At 33.3% G+C, this 24,194-nt stretch overlaps 1 long non-coding RNA gene across 2 annotated transcripts in view; it reads left to right on the top strand.

Annotated features, from left to right (window-relative positions):
• The first annotated feature begins 418 nt into the window (after window positions 1-418).
• LOC134473849 (uncharacterized) overlaps window positions 419-24,194 on the top strand; it is a 217,981-nt gene continuing 194,205 nt past the window's right edge. For both annotated transcript variants that reach the window (XR_010044312.1, XR_010044313.1), the window contains exon 1: window positions 419-599. This is a non-coding gene — a long non-coding RNA (uncharacterized LOC134473849). The remainder of the gene's footprint in view (window positions 600-24,194) is intronic.

Raw genomic sequence — 24,194 nt, 5'->3', positions numbered from 1 at the left:
GAAAGTGGTGGCTGCTTGCACAAAAAGTGCTCTTGTCTTTCACAGTGGGATACCTGCTCTCATCTAGGATAAGGTTCAATGGTATACTTTTACAAAAAGAAAATGAGATTAAGGGATTACACAGGTGCCAGTGTGCTGTTTGTTGATACTATACTTCAGTTTTCCAGTTAACACTATTGGACTAAATCATAGGTACATTGGTTCTCTCTGCATTATTCTTTATAAATTCATATAAATCTACAATTAAAAAATAATGTTTTAAGTAAAAAATGTAAGTTTTTTCCAATAAAGGGAGTTTGATATGTCCTACATTTCACTACCATGGACTTGAGAATCTTCTGCTTTATGAAGCATAAAACCCTCAGGTTAAAAAATAGCTAAGAGTCTAAAGTCCATGCCTGTTTGAGGTATACGAGGAGAAGTAGATTGGTAAAAACTTCTTTTGAAGTATTTTTACTCACAGTTCCCAGGAGAAGGTGGCATGTGGCAGCACATGGGAGCATGCAGAGAACTCATCTCATGAGGGACCACCTAGGTTGGTCAGAAGGAATCCACAGAGTGCAGACGTCTGATTTCTATAGGAGATAATGAGAGGCAAGGTAAGTGAGCTCAAGACTCGCTTGGAATAATTTTTATAGCTCTCTAGTTATCTGGTACTTGATCCTGTGGCAATATAAAGGCAAGTGGAAAATGGTTCAATGAATTCCATAAAAGTGGTAGTGTGTTGTGTCTGGACTTATTTTATATTTGAAATGAAAACTCGACCTAAGGAGAGAGAGGAAAAGAGGTGGAAAGAGATCAAGAAGAGATGAGCCATACGTGTTACCCGTTTTCCAAAATGAGGGATATCCAACATATGCATGTCAGACAGCTTCTGAAACACAGAAGGTGCAGAAGCAAGAAACATGGTTAATACAACATTTAAGCATAGAAGTGTAAGATTTCCTGGAAGTATAACTAATACAGGCAGCCAGCATGTACCAAGCATATTGGAGGCAATAGTTTTTTAACATGAACTGAAAATTTATGTATTTCACATGCAGATGTGGAATGTTGGGAGATGAATAGTTACATAAAGTTCAACTGAATACATTAACTTATGTGAATATGTCCAAGAAATTACTTTTGCATATTAAAAATAGGTGGAATATTTTTATCACACCATTTGTGTATTGGTATTCTTTTTAAAGACCTAAATATAGGAAAATTATATAAATTTAATAAGGCCTAAAATTAGGAAATTTAATAAGCCTAAAAGTTAATACAAACTGTAAAATTTGAAAGAGCATAGAAATTTAATAAGCCTAAAAGTTAATACAAACTGTAAAAGTTGAAAGAGTATAGAACGTATGGCAAGGCAAAAGCTTGAGTTGCATAAGTCATTAACGCTGCCCAAATTCAAAAGCTTCATTCTTTTAGGAACTTCTTTGTAAGTCTTTTGGTCATTTTTCCTTACACTATTCAAATTTTTCAACACACTGTTGAATGGATTTATTTTCATCTCCTTCCAAACTCACACAAAATTTCACCAGTGTCAGAAGCTCTTCCTTCCCCCTGAGTCAGTTCACCAAAACCCATTCAGTTGGCCTTGTTGAGGTGGAGAAAAGTCTTTTCTCCCCAAACACAAGTATGTTTTCCTCCCTAAGTGTTATGGACTATTCCCTATTTGCCTGATGGACTTTCAGATTTCACGGTCTAATCTCTACTTCAGCCAAATATATTGTTATGGTTTGTATTTAGATGTCCTCCTAAAGTCTCAGATGCTCATAGACAGGGCTTTGGGGAAATGATTGGAACATTGGTGTGTGATCCCTATCATCTATCTCAATGATGAAACAGAGTTAAAAGTGATTTGAGAGTTGAATCCTAGTTGGAGAATATAAAGGACAGGGTATGTGGCCTGGAAGAATCTATCTCCCTCTCTCCTGCCTTGATAATCTCTCTCTCTCTCTCTCTCTCTCTCTCTCTCTCTCTCTCTCTCTCTCTCTCTCTCTCTCTCTCTTTGAATATGCCCAATGTCATGAGTCCGTCTTCCTCTGCCACGGTTTTGCCATGCTGCCCTACCTTGGAGCCAGCAGAGACTAGGACAAAGCCTCTACAAACTGAACCAAAGTAAATCTCTCTGTAGTTTGTTGGTTTGGGGTACTGTAGCTCAGTAATGATTAAAGTAGCTAAGACACGTATTATGCAGAACTATGCATTATTATGGGGATAAAAGATATTTATTATTTTACTAAAAAAAACCTGTTTTTGTACTCTTTTTTCTCATTCCTTGGTTTTTGTGTGTCTGGGATATATCACATAGTTATATTGTTAGATTCTAACTTTCCATTATGTTGCCTACCTTAGACAAAGTGTGTAGCATCATAATTCTTGGTCAGCATAGGAGGAATCAAAATATTAATATGTTTAAGTTATAGAATTTTTGTGAAGACTAAAAGATATTGTCATATAACAGTATCTGACAACTATTAAACACAAGAAATTCAGTTACTGTAGTGTTTGGTTATCCTGTTTTTATTTCATATATTCTGTGGTATCAGTGATGTAAAATTGAAGTCAACAACACTAAAAAATCAACAAGCATTAAAAAAGATACATGATATGCTTATGTTTACCTAGGACAATTACTATTGGCTTAGTTGCTTCAAATGATTATTTACACATATTTTTTAAAGAAAGTTAACAAAATTTTCTTACCACAGTCCACTGTGTGTCATTCAGAATAATTGCAAATATCATGCACACATTTCTATTTATTCAAGGCTAAAATAGCATTTCCACAAAGAGTTCAGTCTCTTTATGAAATTCTGATATTTTTTCAGATCATAGAGTACAGCAAGGTCCCAATAACTTTCTTTGCATATGAATAAATGACTCCAGTAATTAATAAATAGTAAGAATAAGAAAATATAATGAGGCAATGGGTATATTAGTTAGTTCAAGAGGTGATTACTTCACATTGTATCCCTATGTCAACAGATCTAATTTGATCTTGACTTTAAGTACACAAAATTCTATACTTATTCATATCACATTAAAACTGACAAAATTAAAAGAAATGAAACCAACATTTGACAACAATCATTACAATAATGTACCCCACTAGAATCATCAATGACTGCTAACACTGATGAGCAAAAGTTTGAGGATAATTAGATGGTATCATAATCTTAGTATGTTTCTGAATATATGTCTTCATTAATATTTATAAATACATTAGCAAGTATATATTAATAAACAAATGTTCTTACAATTACCATTGCAGACTCTAATGGCTGACAGATATCATCTTCACAAACTTGTAATATTTTAAATAAATAAACCCTAATAGGAAAAATTAGTTTCGTGTTTCCTATTAAAATAACATATGGAGATGAGTACAGTATCACGAATTACACACAAATGTCTAAGTGCAGAGAAAACCTCAGAAAAATTAAAAGTATATAGTGGACTAGACTCTTCAAAAATGATAGGCTGTGAAAGTGGAGATTATTTTGAACTGAAAGAAACCAGAAGAAGACAGCTAAATGGAATCTGAAGTTCTGAAGGAGATCTAAAATTTCTAAATGACATCACTGACAATTATCAGTGAGATCTCAGTGGATTTTGTGGATTATATGGATTAAATTGGATCAATGTTTCTCTCCTGAGCTTTTGCCTGCACTTCAGTTATGTAATCCTTAGAAAATGCTCTTGTTTTGAGAATGTACCTACTAAAGTATAACTCAGTAAGAAACTTCAAATCTGCAGTTTGCATCATTTGAAAATACTAACAACTGGGTGAAAGGTATAAAGTAGACTTTTGAACAATTTTCAACACTTTTGTAATTTAAAACAAGTTAATAAAAAAGTTTAAGGGTTTTTTAAAATAATAGTAAAAGATAATTCATCAATAAGTCACTGAACCAAATAGTTTTCTGAGATTTTGTATAGCTTGATAAGACAGAACTGCTTACGGCTCAATATAGTACAATATACAATATTGTTCACACACAGAAATAAAACTAAAATGTAAGACAAAAATCCTGAAATTTTAACTAATAATTTCTTTTTTCAAGAATCATGCAAGGAGAAGCTTCACAGAGTAAGAACTGGAAGCTGGAGGCTCCCAAATTATCTAATCTTTAGCTTGTATCATGAGTTTTCTCCAGACTCTTTAACCACAGTGTGGCCCACTAGCTTATCCACCTACCACCTGGATGAATAACCCCCAGTTCTTAACAATAGGGAAGATCTCCTCTAATTTCCCTTGGTACTTTTCACATTGCTTTTCCTCCTTTTTCTCAATTTCTCATCATGATTTGATTGGCCATGGATTATACTTTTAAACTCAAGATGATCCCTCAATTATTAATCTTTTCTGGCTTGAGGTATGGAGAGCAATATATACTATAAAAGATACCATGACTGTAAGATTAACAATAAATGTAAGGCCCACTTACACATGGCAAAAGGTCAACACCATGTGTCATTTAACAGAGTGATGCAAACAGGTCTGGTCCAGAGGATTGCCAGGCCTCTATGACAATAATGGAACATAAAAACACTATTTTCCTGGAGACATGGCCACCTCAGCAGAGTCAACTTTTTTAAAGCTTAGAATACAGTTTACCCTGGTAAGAAGAGTTCTCTCAGTCACCTTCCGGTTACTTCAACAAAATACCCGACACTCTCAACTTAATAAAGGAGAGGTTATTTTGTCTCACATTTGCAGAAGTTTCGGTACCTTGCTAGCAAGCTTCAGCATAGCAATAACATGGTGGAAAGGACTGCTGCAAATGAAAGCCACTCATGCCTTGGTGGTAAGGACCAGAGGGAGATGGAGCAGCTAGAGAGGGAGATAGAAAACACTGTCCACCTCTTCAGGTCATTACCTCAATGACCTCACCTCTTCCAACTAGGCCTCCAGCTTGTAACAGCACATGCAACTACTAGTTGAACTACAAATGGGAAGTAGGATGAACTCACTAGTGAGTGAATCCACTGATGAGTGTAACCCTTTCATGAGCCAAACCCCCTTCTTTGACACACTTCTTAACTATATATGGCCATGTCACTGGCCTACTCCTGCTATCTGTCTCATAAGATTATTGACAGAATAGATCACTGAGCATCAAATAGTATAAAAATTCACCTTTGAAGCATTGATGCAGAGGCAGAAATCGCTCCTGGGGAAGCTGGTCAGCTGGGATAGTGTGAGTGATACCCCTGAATGTAACAACTAATGTTGAACATTGGAAAATCTTGGTTTAGAAGAAACAAGAGTGGAACACAGAAAGATTATTAGTCCTCAGAATTTATTATCAGCAATAAAAATAGAAATATAGTGCAATGAAAAATCAAAGAGAAAATAACTCAGATAAGAAGGAATCAGAAAAAAGAGGAATCCCTAAGGAATAGCCTTTCCCTAACTTTCAGTAAGTCTCATATAAATAGACTTAAACAATGATGATACTATGTGTCCTATATACCCAGAATTTCAAAGTTAGTGTGGCCTCAAAAACTTCAAAAATGCCATTAAAGGCCCAGAATCATTTTGACTCTTTTTTCTACAATATTCAACATTAGTTCAAAGTCTGCTTTTGCTAATTGTTGTAAGCAAGCATTTAGAAGGGATCAAAATCATGCCTCCTTTCTCTCTCTCACATTTCACAATAGGCAACTATCTCCCATAACTGAGAATATTAAACCTACTTTTGACTGAGACTACAATGGAAGCTCCCTTACTCACTGTTAGTTTGAAACCAGCCCCCAGCAAAGAATGGCATTGAAAGTATGGCATGGATAAAATAGGAATATTCAACACCCAAATCCAGACGCATAATCTCTAGGTTCATATTGCTAGCCTGGTCAAGGGTATAGAGTTGTACAACACAGCAAAACAGAAGGCATGAGGAACTGTGAAAGGAGAAATGAATATTGAGTAATAAACTTGCAGTTTCAACGCATAAGAATAAAGATAAATGAAACAAGAAACTGGGCACTCAAATGATACTAGCCCTCAATATAAATTCACATTGGTTTTGTGTTTTCTATAATAATACAAAGTATTTCACTTACATCTCATTATACAAAGTATTTCACTTATATCTCATTCTGTTTCTTCTTATAAACTATATTTATAGTTATCCCTACTAGTACCAGCAAAAATGTTACATGCACAGTTACTCAGACTTTCCTGTCATGGAAACAAGCTTTAAAAAAAAAAAAAAGAAAAAAAAAAACCCAATCATTAAATTTTGCCCGCCTCTGAAACCCAGCTTAAACTTTCCCAGCTGTCTAACTTTGAATAGAAACAGACCATTTTTTCACCTAAGATTTAGAATTTTTTCTTTAAGATAAAGGTATTGAATTTGTCATCTCCTAGTGCAAAACTCTCATGGTATTATTTTGTGTAAGTTCTAACCTTAGAATATGAAATCCCTTCTCCAAACCATACTTGCATAATGCACTTTATACCATATAGAAAAATTTTGAAGTTAAATTCTACTTAAATGTATGTATTTGGCAAAGACTATATAAAGGAAAAATGGAAAACAATATATTTTCTTGTTGCATAAATGCTATTATCTTGCATAGCAAATGCTGGATTTCTTTAGTAACACAAATGTGATCACAAAAACACATGCAAAATTTTTATAGTTTTAGCAGATAATACTCAACAAGGGTTGGGGATATAGCTGAGTGGCATAGGTGCCTTCCTGGCAAGAACAAAGTCCTGAGTTTGATTTCCGGTACCAGAAAAAAAAGAGGGAAAAAAGAAAGCAAATATAATACAATTATTTTTAAATGATTTGTAAATCAGAAACAAAACAGAAAACCTTTTAATTTCCAATAATACATGTGTTCACTTGTACCACATGTGGTTTTAAGATATCACAATTTTCTCTACCGCAAATTTCTTCCACAAGCATTTCTTTCCATTTGTGAGTTCAAGTAAGGAAATATCTCCGCATTTAAGCACCAGAAACTCATATTAGTATTGATTTTTTAAATAGTAGGAATTCAACAGAAGGAGAAGAGACGGTTTTCTAAAAATTCACTTCATAATAGTATTTTGTCATTTGAAGATATTACTTGAAATGGAGATGAGAACTATCAACTATTCTGGGCTGATTCCAAATACTGACAACAGAATGCTTTTATAGTGATAAAGAAAATTGCTTTATGCGTTATAAGAGAGAATAACAAAATTGATAGGAAAGAAAATCTACATTTTTGTGAGTTACTGTTCAATTTAAGGAGTAATATCAATAGTATGTTACACAAGTTTATATTTAAATTTAAGTGTAGGATATTTAAGAGGTAATATAAAGAATAAGAGACTACTAAAACAGACTAACATATGAAAGTAAAAGTCATTTTCATGCTAAATATGAGTGAGCATCATTTTATGAATATACAAATCTCCATAAAATTTGGCTAATGATCATCAGAAGACATCAAAAGAAAATAATACCAGATACCAATATGTATATATCAATTGGTAGATGTCCATTTTTGTTTAATTGCTACATATGGCTTCTATAAAACCATGAATAAAGATACACATACTTGAGTGTTAATATTCTGACTTGGTACTCACAGACAGCTGGTACCTATACTAGTTTATTTTTCCCAGCTTTTATTATGTGTATGATCTAGTGAGATTTATAGCATATATTGTTTAGTATAATGTACATTATGTGTATAGACATATAATACAAAATAATATCTATCTAAATACAAAATGACATAAATCACATAGTATATGATATATGTGTTTGTATTTTTAAAAAAGCATGGTACTGAACATATGCAGAATTTTTTCTTATTATTCCCTAAACAAAACAGTATATCAATTATTTACATGTAAATTATATTGAAATAGGTATTAAATGTAGCTAGGGATGATTAAAGATATAGAAGGGTTTACATAAATCATATGCAAAACTAGTACATTTTATGTAAAGGTTATGTTTATTGGATCATTACATATGTATATATCACATAACAGTTATATACATACAGATTGTTTTGATAACTAATTAGAAATAACACTTTATTTTCACTCTTATTTTCATACAAGAGAAACAATATGATAATAATTTTGTGTGCCTGATTTATTTCACTTAATTTTGTGATCTCAAGGTACCTCCACTTTCCTTATTTGTTTCTGTTTATGACAGAGTAGTACTCAATGGTATTGAAATACCACAAATATTTATGAATTCATTTGTTGATTTAGTTATTGCCAGTTATGCTGCTATAAATATCTGTATAATAGGATGTCTCTAAGTATTTGAAGAAGATGCCTAAGAGGAAGATAGCCTGGTGAAATGGAATTTCTTCTAGTATTAAGTTTTTTGAGGAATCTCCAGAGTGGTTGTACTAGTTTACTTTCCCACTAGTATGTAAAAGAGTTCTCTCTCTCACACACAAATACACACACACACACACACACACACACACACACACACACACACACATATCCTCCCCACTGTTTGTTATTCAATTTCTTGATAATGATCATTCTAGGAAGAAATGTAAACATTATATACTTTAAACCTGCACCAAAAAAAGGAAGAGAATCAAGAGGGGGATAGAAAAGAAAAAGAAAGAGGATAAAATAGGAATTAACATATGTCAGGCACATATACCAACCTCCCGCATGGAATGTCAATGTTTTGTACTATTCCCATGTACTAGTAAACTACAATGTAGAAAGCAGCCAATAAACAAAAGAAATAACATTGACCATATATTTTATTTGTATTAGTCAGTTTTACTATTGCTGAACACAATGTCCAAAATCACAACTTAAAAAAGGAAACGTTTAATGTAGTTCATTGCTTGGAAGAATTGAGTCCATTAGTCAGCTGGCTCGAAGGCAAGAACATCACGGCAGAAGAGCATGGCCAAGCAAAGCTCTTTATTTCATGACCACAGGAGAGCAGAGCAAGTGAATAGTTCTACAGAGGAACCAGTAAAAGACCAAACATAATGCCCTGTGACTTTATCATTACTTAAATTTAAAAACAAAAGCTTCAATTGTTTTAAAAATACAAATTTTAGACCACCAACCCAAATTTGACCAACTCAGACACACCTTGAAGTATGCTGTACTAATTAGACAGTTGTTTCTTAACCCAGTGAGTGTCCCTCTCAGGATTAGTGGTCACATCTTTATTTTAATTTATAAAAATACAAGTTAAAACTAAAAAATCTATGTAAGAATTGGGTTTTAGTATAAAGTTATTAAGTTAATAAATACAACTTTAGAACGGCCTGGATTTCAGAACTGAGTCTTCTACTTAAAACGTATACTACAATACACAAATTTCTTAATCTTTCTGAGACAAACACAGAGAAAATAGGTCATGTACAGAGGCAATGTTATAGGGATTGTGTGAGATATAAACATTGATTTCTTTAATACATATTCAGTAGTTACTAATTTTGAAGACTGGAATGGTATAACTGACAGAATTTCCAGAGAATGAAACTGGTAACCAATTTGGAAGCCAAAGCAGAGTTCAGTACATTAAGGAAATATCTTTTTTTCTTTAACTATCAAAGCTTTCTGAATATGAATTGCAGCCTTAGGAGGAGATAGCTCTCCTATCACTGGATACGAAAATATCTATAAATTTGCCCCATAATGCACTCAGAAAATTACATAATTTGCATAAAATGCTAGCATATGATGATAAGACTGTATTTGTCACATGTATAATTCAGTTGAGAAGCTCTGGCATAGACAATATGGCTTAGGGATGCAATCGGTTAACAGTGTAAGTATTACGATTGTAATTCAGTAATATAGCAAAGATAATAGCAACATTTTTATAATATATGCCCATTAAGTCCATTATGGGAAGAAATATTATGAAAGAGTAATTCCTACAAAATGAGCAAAACTGGATACAAATCCTCGCTCTCTCATTTTCTAGTTGCATTTTCTTGGCAAGTCATTGAAATCTCTGAGACTGATTTTCTTACTCTTAATAAAAAGAATGAAAATATCTGCCTCACAAAATTGCTGATATTCTTCAACTCCCTTATTATGTTACTCTAAACTTCCTAATGTACTCAATTTATTAAAAAAATTGACTAAACTTTCCACACTATCCTTGACTTTTCTGATGATAAGGAACATCTTAGAAACGTATTCAACGTACAGTCGCACAAGACCCAATTGAAGATTCTCTTTGGTGTCACAGGTCCCTGGTTAAGTAGAACTTAGACAATTTTTATCACTAATAAAAAGCAATAGCTTTAGTTGTTTTAGAAATACAAATTTTAGCTGGGAATTTAGCCTAATGGTTCAACCACTTACCTGGTAATTGTGAGGCTGTAGGTTTGACTCCTGGTACCAAAACAAAATAATTTCATGGGCAAAGAATACAGCTCAGCAGCGCAGTACCCTCTGGCAAGTGCAAGGTCAAGAGTTCAATTTCTGGTACAAAAAATAGATAGATAGATAGATAGATAGATAGATAGATAGATAGATAGATAGATCTATATCATATCTATAGATCATATATATATACATACATCTATATAGAGATGTATAGATATAGATAGATAGATAGACAAATAGATATAGATAGAGATAGAGATTTCAGTCCACCAACTCAAATATGACAATTTAAGCTCCAAGGATATGTTTGATAACTATAATTTTAATCAATAATAGAAGTTATCTTTATGAATAGATATGTTGGATACCTAGCCACAAAAACACCTTGAATGATTATTAAAGTGCAATCTAGCTCCAAAATTCTGTGAATGCTATACAGATTAGATTTTCAATCAAATTTCATAAGATATATGCTATCCCACACTAAAATGATATTTCCTATCTGAAGGATTCAGATTATTCTCAGTGTGCGGAAAGTACACCATTAGCAAAGAAGCAGGGCTTTATTGCCTGTCCAGCCACTTTCTAACCAGGGAAAATTTAAAGATAACGGCTTGACATTTTTTGTATGGTAAATATAAAATTAGCTAATTTACTGGCCTTTCTCCCTGAAAATATAATTATGAGGAACTCATGTTCTTAACTCCTCATTTTAGAGCATATATAAACTGCTGAAAAGTGAGTTACAAGGAACTAATGTTTATGGTATCTTGCACAATGTAATAATTAGGTTACATGGTATTCTACTAATGTTCATTATATGGCATGAGCTGGATATCTAAGAAGCCGCTGTTTGATTTCATTTAATATGAATATGAGTGCATAGGCATATTTGACATTTAAGCTTCATAGTTACAGATTGTATTTTCTTCCAAACACATTCATGAAATGTTTTTGTATCATCTTACATACTAGTGAGTTTTCTTACTGCTGGGGCAAACTGCTCAGCACACATAACCTAAAGGAGCAGAGGTTTAATTTGACTCATGGTTTCAGAAACCTCAGTCAATGGAAACATCATAGCTGAATGCAGAGTAGAATGTGCTAGGCAACTCAGCCTGAGAAAGGGTGTGTCACATGCAATTGGAAAGGTCATGGTGATGTGGGGTTCCCAAACCCTTGGTAACTCACATCCTACTAAAATGTGCCTGGAGCTACAAGACTTAATGTCTGCCCAGCTGACTATATGCCTTGCTCTTGTGTGATTCTATTCTCTTTCTCTATTCCTCTTATATGGAAAATGAAAGTTTATCCTGTGCCAAAGTAGCATGGGGTTATGTAAATCATGTTTTGAATTTTACAGTGGTACGTAGCTAAAAGTCTGCCTTAAGTCTCAAAAGAAAATTTGGAGTTCAGCTTTTGAATAACTCTGGAACTTTTGACTTTATGGTGCTATAAATCATGGGTTTTCAGCTATATTCAAGAAAGTTGCATCATGCCAGACTGAAATATGGCCGTGTTATTGTGCTTATTTAGTGATTAAGTATGGTTTAAGGCTATGGGATAGGGTGTCAAGTTGACAAGGGGTGAGCATATGACTGTTAGTCTTAACTGTCACCCTAACTGGAAGAAACTCTAAGCGAGCTGATTGCATCATGAGGCATTGTACTCATCAGAGAATTATTCCACTGATGTTCACAGCTAACTCTGCTGTTAGGAGGTGGAGCCCATTGGGAAGTGGGTCTTTGGGACTTTTCTGTGGAGGTTTAATCTCTTACTGGTGCTCTTCACCTGTGTTCTACTTCCTGGATCTATGAAGTGAGCAGCTTGCCACCACCACACCTTTCTGTTGTGATGTTTCTGCACTGGACCCAGATAATCATAGATAAAATTCCCTGAAACCAGGATTCAAGTTAAACCTCTTCTTTTTTGACAGTTGTTCGGTTAGCCCATGTTTTGTAACAGAAATAAAAAAAGTTGACCATTACATTTTTCATTTTCCATCTAACACTTTCAAAATTCAACCTAGACAAACTTATCCCAATTTGGTTTGGATGTTCCATTTATTAAATATAATGTTTAAAGTGTTGCATTAAAATACACATTGCCATTAATTTCCTGAAAAATACACTGCCTATGTTTAAGCACAGTTATCCCATCATTTTTGCTACTTTCTGAAGGTATTTAGGAGCCCTCTTTAATGTCTTTAGTTACACTGCTCTATCTCTATCCCTTGAATTAATTGAAAACATTACTTTTTCATGATCATTTTCACCTTATGGAAAAGCCAGAAGCCTCAAAACTCCAGATTCAGTGAATAAGGTAGATGAAGATACATTATATTTTTATGAACCTGCCTTTTCATTGGATGACACTCAGCAGCGACAGTCACTGTATTTTTGATCAATAAAAACGTGGAGAACTTCAAGAAGCCATCCGGACTCTAGAAGAAAAAAGGGTTAATAATATTTGGATCAAGGGAGGGATATTGTGAGGGAAATTAATGCCAATGCCTCTTGCTGTAATTCTTTTATTTAAACATTCATTATATACTCTGACCTAACATTTCATATTTACATATAACACTTGCCTCATTCTATTATTACAACAGAAAAGTAAGATCATTGATATTAATTCCTGATATTAGTTTTTTAAAAAGTAAAGACGTAAATTTATTTTTAAGTTTAAATATCAAAATCAGTATTGTGCCTGTGGAATAAAATAGTAAGTACTTAAAATATTTGCTGAACAAATAAATAATATCCATGAATGATGTCTGATATACTAATACAGTGACATTATAAATATATAGGTTTCTACTTACTAAATTATACCTGTGAAAAGAAGAAATCCCAACTGAGTTTTTGAAATAAATCCAAGAGCATGCTGTGCATTTTAAAATTACATGTAAAATCATTCAACTAGTATTCTAAACACTTGACATATGCCACATATAATTTATATTTCTTGATAATGCAAAGCTGAGAAATATCCCAGAAGGTCTTATGCATTAGTAAGAGGGAAAGACACGAAAACAGTGCAGGTAATGTAACTGAAGGCTCTACCATGTGGAGTTCTGTAAAGGGAAGGAGAATCCGCACCAGAATTGGGAAGCAGTTCCATGAAGATGAGCCAGGAAAAACTCCACAGAGAAGATACCCTTTGTCATAGAACTAAACACACAAGACGATTTAAGGAAAATTGAGGGCCAAGATCAGTTATCCCTAAACAGGTAGCAATGATGAAGAAAAGCATTTTTCATTATATAGCATTAAATTGGAAATTTGGAGTAACAAAGAGACAATGAAAAGGTCAACACAGACATCCAGGAGCATCATCCTTATCAAACCAAAAATATGACATTTTTCAGTAGATAATGTGAAAGAAATCAAAGAGATATAAATATCAAACTCATAGGGTCAGATTTATATTTAATAAGGATAACTTGAAAATATAACAGAAACAAAGCAAAAGGTTACAAACCAAAGACTGAGAGATCAATTATGAATATCACTGGTACAGAAGATTATAAGGAGTTTGTATAAAATCCATACAAGATCATTAAGAAGAAAAGCTTAAAATGTTTTGGAATGAATATTTTCTATAGTTAAATCTTTAAGAACATAGAATCAAATAGAGTTAACATATAGCACATGGAGGCACGAACATAAATGAATAAATAAGGAATGACTATATTACAACAAATTTGTTTGGATGACTGGATGAACAATGAGATTTTTCACCAAAATAAGAAATAGAAGAAGAAACACTAGCTTCTTCTAGTGCCAGAGCAAAACTCAAATAAATGAAAATTTTATGTTAGGTGTTTTTCCCAGTTAGTATTAGTTGGATTAAGACTCTTTAGGAGAGTTGATTGAATCATGGGCACTGTCTCAACATGGACTTATCCACTGCTGTTCAGAACTGATTGTCATGCTAGGAGGTGGGCTTAGTTGAAAAATATGGATCATTGGTTTGAGGTTATCTTCAAGGGTATATCTCTGGCTAGGTCTTTTCTCTTGTGCCTGCTTCTCAGTAGTTTTATCCACTGATGCTCATAGTTGAATGTACTGTCAGGAGGCAGACTGATTGGAGGAGGTGGATCGTTGGGGAATGGCTGCATTTAGAGGATGTATTTCTGGCTGGTCCTCATCTCCTGTGCTGTACTTCTGAGTACCAAGGAGTTAGCAGGTTAGCTCCGCTGCACCTTTCTGTCATGATATTTCCATCTAAGAGCCAGCCCAACATGCAGTGAAACCTGTAATGCTGTGATCCACATTAAACCTCTCTCCTTTACATTGTGTATGTCAGCAACAGAAAAATTGATCAACACAGTGGTAAAATATTTTATGTTATTTCGATTAGCAAAACCAATTTCCTATTAACTCTGAGAAAAACATAGCTAGAACTGGGGAATTATAAAGATAAAAATACACATTTTAGATTAGACTGTACATCAGTAGATCACTACTTAGATTAAAACACTGTATTCTAACTATTGCAACAATACTGTGTGCCCTGGGAAACTCTTGTCCAAATGTTAACGGCTCACTTTTTCACAGTTAGAATGTCCTAGTTTGGATGGTAACCAGGAAAAGACCTGTATCAAAAACACAGTCAACACTGGAACCTTCACATTATGTACTCAGCCTCTAGAGTTGTGAAAAATATGCAAATGTTTTCTGATTAAAACACCAAGTCTATGATTTTTATAGCAATCTGAACTAAGGCATTCTTAAAACACCGTTTCAGATTTATTTTCTGTCCATAAATGTATTTATCCAGACAAATAATTGACTTTTCTTGTCATGAAGAAACAGCTTACCTGCCTAAAGAAAATAGCATGAACTAACTATTCTAATATAGTAACAATTTAAAGCTTACTATTTGTACACATTTGTATTTTTGTTTGTATTTATAAGTATTTATAAAGCTGTATGCCTTAAAATCATTACCTTATATCATTCTCATAACAGTTTAACCTTTTTAGGCAAAGAAAATGAGGCTTGAAAGTTCGAGTTACCCTGAAATGCAAGTGATTGAGTAGCATGATAAAGATAGATTACTAGTTAAATGAACCCATGTTCCTGATAATCATTCTCTGAATTAAGTTCCAGTCATACGTTTTCTCCTTCAGAAATGAATTTTGAATTTCATCAGTACACCGTTTGAACATGTACAATTAGAAATGAATACAATCTAAGGTAGCTTTAAAAGTTTGCTAACATCCACTTTGAACAGTTTTCTGCCTTTGACAATTGAATGTTTGTTCTAAAAAAGACAAAATATTCAGTTGTCTTATTGGTAAATCAAAGTGGTATTGCTTCATTATTATGGATTTTTTCTCAAGTAGATAATTAATTTTATTAGTCAACTGTTTCAGTTTTCTTTAAAAACAAACTCTTCAAAATGCAGCATTGTTTGAAGCAAAAAAAAAAAAGATTAACAATTGAAAATGGTCAGAGTCAAATGAATAATCTAAAACCATTATTAAAGTAGCCATGATTTCTGTAACAATTTAATTGAAATAATTATAAAAGCATCAAGTGTTTTTCACTTTGAATTTCCCTCCACGATAGCATTTTTTTTTCATTTGTTTCATCTCATTTTTGGACAAGATCTCACTGTGCAGTTTAGGCTCGCCTTGAGTTCACTATGGCGGATGCCGGCCTCAAACTCATGGAAGACCTCTGCTTCAGCCTCCCAAATGCTGGGATTACATGTGTATGCCACAATGCCTGGCTCATGATAATCTTTTTAAAAATTTTCTGAGGCACAAAATTGGGAGTTCTTTAATCATTTTGTAATTTACTTATTGTTGTTTTTAAAAATAAGTTTGCAAAGCTGCAATAAATTAAATAGTTGCTCAATTGTTTTCTAAATGATTAAGGAGCATGATTATTATACTATTGAAATGTTATTAAAGTTGAGGCTACTACCATAAAAATAATAGCAGAATTTTTTAGTACTTCAAACCTTGTACAAGGATCTTGGGTTATTTTTACCCATATTTAATGTAAAATAGATGTTGTTTTTCTTTCCAGTTCTTCACAAAATACAGACTGGCCCCATATTTACATTATTAACTTCTAATAAGCTTGTTGAAATCAGACTTCTGAATCAAACATAGTGAGTCACTGAAGTAGAAAGCATTGTCCATCACTTATCACCATCATAAAATCTAACATCCTTTCCAGCAACATTTTTCTTAATGCCTTAATATTCCACTTCTCTGTCTCTAGGACTTCACTTAGTGATGCTGGTGTGGTCTGAGACAGCTCCTGAAGACCGTCATATACTTGGCTCTTCTAACATAAGAGAGTAACAGTGTAATGAAGGGAAAAATATAATGAGGAAGACATATCAGGCTAGTGCTATATTTCCCTGACATTGTAGTTAATCCGTGGACTGGCCAGGACCACTTTTTATGTTCTTTGGAGAGAATAACTGCTAAGGGTTAATGCATAGATTTAAGGAAAGATATAAAATATGACTTTGGGTGATAACACAAGGCCTCCTAGAACTTCAAGAGAAGGGAAAGGAGAAAAGGAAGAAGGGAAAAGATATGTATATATATATATATATATATATATATATATGCACAAATATATATATGTTTACGTATATATGTATGCATGTATATACACAAGATTATATATATATATATATATATATATACAAAATAGATAACTGTGCTACTAATCTCTGTTAGTTCATTCAAAAGAACAGCTTGTACTTTCAGTGTTTGATTGTTTGATCATTTTTTATGCCTAAATCTTGTAACATGCACAACTACTACTAAGATAACAATATGCAATATATTAACTAGTGTTAATTTCCTACTTTTTCAAAAATACTGTATCATTTCTATCCTTTTCCCTGTTTCACATTTTTTAAAAATTTTATTTAAAAAGAAAAAGAGAAAAAATAAAACAAAACAGAAGCGGTGTAAGGGTACAAGTAATACAGAACTACAAAAAAAAAAAAAAAAAAAAAAAAAAAAAACAGTAAGAAATCACCAGTTAATAGATTACACAATATCATCTTAGAGATAGTTGCTCAAGTCATAGGATCAAAGCATACAAAGAGGACATTCAGTGAGACTGCAAACAGTTGTGTTCAATGATCCAACCAAAAACATTAACATTTAACACCCCTAAACACACTTGCAGTTGTATCCTGTAGAGCACTTTTTTTCCTCTCTTTTTTACAACAAAATTTACACATTTTGGGTTTTATTACTCCTTAGTTCTTATTACTTTTTTTTGGAAGAGAATAAAGTCAAATATGGCAAAACAAAGCTTTCAGCCAAAACCAAGGATAGACATAGCACATGATGTAAAAACAGAGTACAAGGTTATCAACAATGGTTATCATGCTTTTTAAAATTAAAAAAATTCAAGACAGACACTGAGCATAACAGGGACTAGGCATTACAAAACAATAGCTGCTCTTATGAATGTGACAATAGATACCAAATGCAAATTGGAGATCAACACCAAAGTGCTGAAATTTAGCTACTACTATGTCCATTTTTCCATAGAGGCAACAAACAGAACTAATTAATACAGCAACTTGTAATCTTAAAGTATAGTTTACCTTTCAGTCGATTGGCCAGGATTCACCATTCAATTCAAGACAGACATTACAAAGAGGCACCCAGTATCAAGCAAAGACTTTATGGGAGACTATTGTCAAGTTCAAAGGACAGGGTATAGTGGCAAGGGTACTTGTACTGCCTTTTTGAAGAACCGTCAGACACAGGTTTTGTGGATTGGGTGTCATTCCTGCACAGGCGTGGTTGCTGTGTGTGGTCCAGGTTATCTGTACACATCTTTTCTGCTTTTTTTCTTTGAGAATCGAAGTCAGTGTTTGCTTGGCATGGTGATCTGCCCACACATTGGCTCCATTTACCTTTGGCTTGCTACCACCTTTTCAGAAAGGTCAGACAGCAATCAGAGCCAGCCATTGTGTGCCTTCTGAGGGACATGGGAATGTCAGGTGCCACTGCGAAACTAGGACAATTTTAAGGAGTACCTCCTGTTAAAAACAGTTTATTTTAGGAAAAGGAACATTAATAGGGGAACTGCGGTCTTCTCTATTGCATCTCAATATGTATCAATTAAAGATTAAAATTGTGTTCACTAAGTACTTTAGATAGCACTGTTTGCCTTTGGAAATCTGTGTGCTTCAGCATAAAAATCAGTCTTCACCCACTGCCTCTTCATTTTATTTTTAAAAGAATTTTTTCTTTTTCTTTATCACTTACCACAGAAATACCATTAATATAGAAAATTTCTCAGTTAATACATTCATTAATGCTATTTTAATAATTTGTTTTTAATATGCTTAACATTTGTATAAATCTGAAACATCTGCTAGTCATTCATTTTCTGTACTAAAATGATTTTCACTACAATGATGTGATATTATTGTAGTATTTCTCCCCTTCATTAAGAAATCACAAGATAGCATGTCTTTAGTAATAACTGATTAGAAAGCCTTGGGACATATTATGATGTGATATTCCTAGATTTAATTTAATGAAATGAGTATGTTAAAAACTAATATTTCTAGCAAGAACTTAGACTTGTGTTTGTTTATATGGATTGATATGTGAACATATGGAGACCTGAAATAATTCTGAGGACAATTTATACTCATGTCCATCCAAAAAGACACAACTGCTTGAAGCTTCCATGATAATCACAGTGAAGAGGAGGCCTGGTTAATCACACAGACGCAGTGAGGGTCTAGGTCAGCAACAGTATGCTTTGTGGGGCTCTTCAGGGGGCTGTGTAACCACAAGCATTGATATAAAACCGATAAAATTCAAATCCCTCCAACAGGGACAGGTGAAACTTCAGGGTCAGTTAGTGATATAAAAGCTTAAAGTGTGGGTGTGACATGGGCAAAAAGAAAGTCTAAACAGAGAAGCTAAAGATTTGTTCAGTGCAACACAATGTGTGAAATTTTGGAAACATTTAGGAGATCTTTTCAGAAAGCTAATTGCTAGCAAATAGATAGATGGGAGTTTGATCTTGTAGAAAAAATAAATGGAAAAAGATAGTTGTACTTTTCATGTCAATAATTATAATTTATTTTGTTCAGGTTTTTCTCCAGATTGACACAAAATTACGAACACTCTTGGAAATTAGTTTGTTTTAAAATATTCTTTGCAAATAGAAGGTAAAGAGTTAACAGAAAAAAATTTGTAAATACCATCTGAAGAGTTTTCAAACTCTGAAAAGTTATTTTAAAATGTATTCTTAGGACTTATGCTGGAACTGCTTAATCACAACCAGAAGTCATAAGAAGCAGAAGTCTAATTTTAACAATTTCTAAAGATCTTTGTACAGCCAGTCTGAAAACTGCCTATAAAGGGGTAGTTGACATCTCTAGTATCCACTAACAAAATAGAAAATGGCTATATTCCTAATCAGTCCATCACGTTAACTTTTTTATTTTGCCAAGTAATGTTTATGTCAAATGTATGTCCATTTTGATCACTTAAATTGCTATGAGAGTATAACTATAATTATGTTCATTATTGTACTAGAAAGAATAGTATTGCAAGTTGAAATGTTATACATGTATCATAATATCAAAGGGACATTGATAAGACTAGAATGAGGATTTTAAAATGAATAAAATCTAATTAATTTAAAATATTTTATGTACTTATCTGTTATTCACTATTTTGTAAAGTTTTCATGTAAAATGGTAGTTTATAAAACAGCAGAATTATACTCTAAACTCAGATATAAAATGGTCTTCCAAATTCTGTACAAATTGTCACAACCCTTACTAAAATATATATTGAATACTTCAGGGATACTCTCTGATTTGGGGAGGGGTATTATTTTTAGTGATATTTGATTATAGTACATAATATTTGGGAATAAGTAGAATGTTTTAGACAGTCTTTATTTTATTCTTAAAAAGAAGCATGATTTCTGATTTCCTCAAAGTGAAATAAACGTTTATTCTGTCAAATAGTTATGTCATTTTCAAAACATTCATTCTTAAGTACACTGTCTTGATTTTCTACAATATTCATTCTTTGATAAATATTAGCTGTCTTTGAGATGTATTCAAAGTATCAGAATTTCCACTTTGAATCTCTGGTTTTCATTTTCTCTGTGAGGTTTTTTGACAGTTTCAAGACTGATATACAGGGAAAAATGTATTGAAGATGATGTTAAATAATCTACTGCTAAATAGAATCTCTGACAAAATTCATGCTTGATTGCCTTACATGGTTGTCGCTGAATTTGTTACTTCTCCAAGGAAGACAAACTAAATCATTAGTAAATTTCTCTTTGAGGAGAAAAAAATTGAGACTACCAGCTAAAGCAAAAAATAATCAAGTTTCTGATGTGTATTTTGACTTTATGAACTGAAACATAAAAACATGAAAAAAATGATAATTAGACATAACTAAGCCTAACTTTTTGTATAGGTTGATGGAATATCAATCAGTTTGTTTATGGAACACACTCTTTCCCCACAGACTTGGTCCCATCAAGATTTCCGAAATCTCAGAGCATCAAGTCTTTCAGAAGGAGTCTCTTTTTCCTTAGTCATGCAGGTCACTGTGCTGCAACCAGGAAATACATAAATACTGGTTGGTGTCTTGTCCTACATAGATACTGGTGTCTTCAGTCTCACAGCTCAGAAGTTCCCCTACCATGCTGGAAAAACCAGAATCTTTTACAAGTTTGAGATTGTATCCATATGGACCTAATTTTCTTGATACCTGACAGAAATATCTTTTAAAAGCAAAACATCTGTAGAAGTATTCTGAAAAGATATTTTAGTTCGCACTATTCAAGACTTCACAAGACTCCTTTCTCGTTATACCGTGGAAACTTCTAGTGTGGAAGAAGCACTTGTATCTCTCAAAACCTGTTCTCAAGTACCATAGCTGTAGGGGAAGGAAACCAGGAAATTTTCAAAGTGCCTTCTGCTCTCAGTCTAAAAGCCTTCCTTGAGAAAACAACGAAGTTTTTTTCTTGAATGAGGAGAAAAGGAAGGAAAAGTGCAGAAAAATGTCAGCATATAAAATAAAAGTTGGCAACATGTTTGGAATATTTTCATTTAGTTTTCAAATTCAAATGCACAATTAATATCATTAGGGAAATGTAAATTGAAGTCACTGGAATTAGTATTGTTTATATTAAATAAGAAAAACATACTACTATGAGTTCAGAGAATGCATAATAATTGGATTTCTCAAGCACTGTTGGTGAAAATAAAGTAATAAAATAGTACAGCTATTTTAGAAAATAACTTGGAATTTTAATATGAAGTTAAAAATATACACAATGTCATAGCATTCTCCATTTGATATTTTCTAAATTCATGAAAATTTTATTCACATATACCTATACACAGATGTTCCTAGTGCCCTTATTCATGATCACAGAATACTGACACTAAACCCAGATGTTCCTCAACTTGTCAGTGAATAAATACAGTTGTGAAGCCACAGGGGAACAAACAGTGGAACATTAATAAAGACAGTAACGCAGACTGGCCTCAAATAATTACTTAATGGAAGAACTTGGGCCAGGAATTTAGCTCAGTGGTATAAATGCCTGACTGGTAAGCACAATGTCAAGTGTTAGATCCCTGATACCAACATAGTAATGATAGTAATACTAGCAAAAATAATAATGGAAACTCAAATGCAAACTGCTACAAACTGTATGATTTACTTGTATGGTATTCTGAAATAGATTAAATTAGAAGACCATAAAACAGATCAGTGATTAATACGAACAGAATGGGGAAAAGGACTATCTACCAAGTTCACAGCATTATACCTGAAAAAATATGAATGTTATTGCATGTAAATGACACTAAAATAAAAAAGAGCACTTTTTATTTGAGGAAAATTGTTTTTTATTAGTATCTGTTTGCAATACATAATGATTACATTTATAGGAGGAACTGATACAAGTACAAAACTTGTCTCAATTCTTTTTTTCTCCTGCCCTCCTGCTCTAACTCTTGATCTTTCATTTGCAAAAGCTCTATTTTCATCATTTCCCCCCTGATGAAAATATTATTTAAATGACTTAAATACTTTTGGTTAGTTTCTGTGGTGAACTGACAATGGGTGGTCAACTCATAACACAACTCATAACACCAGCTAAACTGAATCAGCGCGACACTAATTGTGGATGACACCTGAGGATTGTTGTCGACATAAAAAGGAGAACTGGGAAGGAAGAATAATGTTGTTGTTTGGTGCTGTTGGTTCTCTTGTTACTGTTGGTTCTCCTGGAGGAGTTTTCAAGCTTCTTTCCTGATATGAACTTGGCTGTTCTTGTTGTCAGAGGAGCTCAAGACCTACTGTCCCCAAGAAAGGCTGCAATTCGCTTTAGGAGAGGTCCTGTCCTTACTTTGAGCATTGTTTTTTGTTCCAAAGGGCAAGATGGTACTCTGTTCAGTCTCCTGGAAGAGCTTGTGGCATTGGCTTCCTAATATGAACTCAGCTGTTTGGATCGTCAGAGAAGCGCAGTACCTTGTCGCTGAGCGTGGCTGTGGGACTTCTGAGGGGAGTTCTGGTCTTTACTTTGAATGTTGCTTCCTGGCTTGAGTACAGAACCCTTGGCCTACTGGTACAGATCCTTCATTCCACTGGCATACACTTTCTAGCTTCCATTGCTGGCCTTTTGTCCTTCCCAGCACAGATCCATGAAACAGACATGCATAAATCATTACTGTGGGTTCTCTGCCTCCAGTTGGACTTCTTGGGGGCATTGTCATGAGCTCTAAACCTTCACCTGGGCTCATGCAGGACATTGTTGTGGGATCTATACCCTCAGGTGGATTTTTTGGGTCTTATTGTGTGGACAGAATTCCTGTACTTCTTGTATTTGACTCTTTAGGTGACTACTATAAAATAATTCTATAAATTTTGTGTCCTCTATTAAATTGTTTCCCTTGTAAACTCTGACTACAATAGTTTTCTAAAAGAGTTCTGTATAAATGATACCTCAAGCTAGTTGCTAAAAAGTTAAAGCAAACTAATGAAACAGTATTAAAATCATGCATATACATACAGGTATGCACATTATAGTATAATCGTGACAAGACTATTAAGTAATTATAAATATATGTGCATATTTATAACCATTTTGTGATGTTTATTACTTCACTTATTATTAACTTATTTCTAGCTTTTACATACATTCATTTTAATTTCTTTTAGTATAACAAAGGACAGTTTATTTGGGAAGGAAAGATGGAAAAGAAAGGATAGACAGCTACAGGTGAGACAGTAGGGGTTTCAGAGATGAAAGCTCTCATTTTTAATTATTGACCTATAATATTTTAGCTGAATGTTATTTAACCATCTCTTATTGTACACTGAACCGGTCTTCTTTTCTCACTGTGGTAATGTCAGTTCTTATGCTTCCTTGTCAAATGTAGTTGACTACTATTATAAATATTAAAATATTTTTATAAAGCTGACAAAAGAAAAAAACAGTACAACTTTCACATTTAGGATTTCATATTTTGGTTCAGTTTTTAAAAGTGTGGGGGTATACGAGAATGGCACAGTAAAACATATTTTATAAAAATATTACAGTAAAAGTATTACATCTTAATAATAGAGATAGATAGATAGATAGATAGATAGATAGACAGACAGACAATTTTTGAGTATGTTTTTGAGTTAAAACCATAACTCTGGTTTAACGCTAACCATAAAACTGGAAAACTTTTAGAAGAACATTCAGTTTGTTTTTACATTTCTTTTGTACTCTTATCAGAAATTGTGTAGGAGGAGCAGCCATATTCAAGTTCCTTTACAAAGAAAGGAAACATCGTAACA

This window comes from Cavia porcellus, unplaced genomic scaffold, assembly GCF_034190915.1.
Source record: "Cavia porcellus strain 051 isolate PalLab524CR breed Dunkin Hartley unplaced genomic scaffold, mCavPor4.1 scaffold_28, whole genome shotgun sequence".
NCBI classification, from domain to species: domain Eukaryota; kingdom Metazoa; phylum Chordata; class Mammalia; order Rodentia; family Caviidae; genus Cavia; species Cavia porcellus.
Note: the sequence above shows the minus strand (reverse complement) of the source record. Positions and strands in the feature narration are given on the sequence as shown.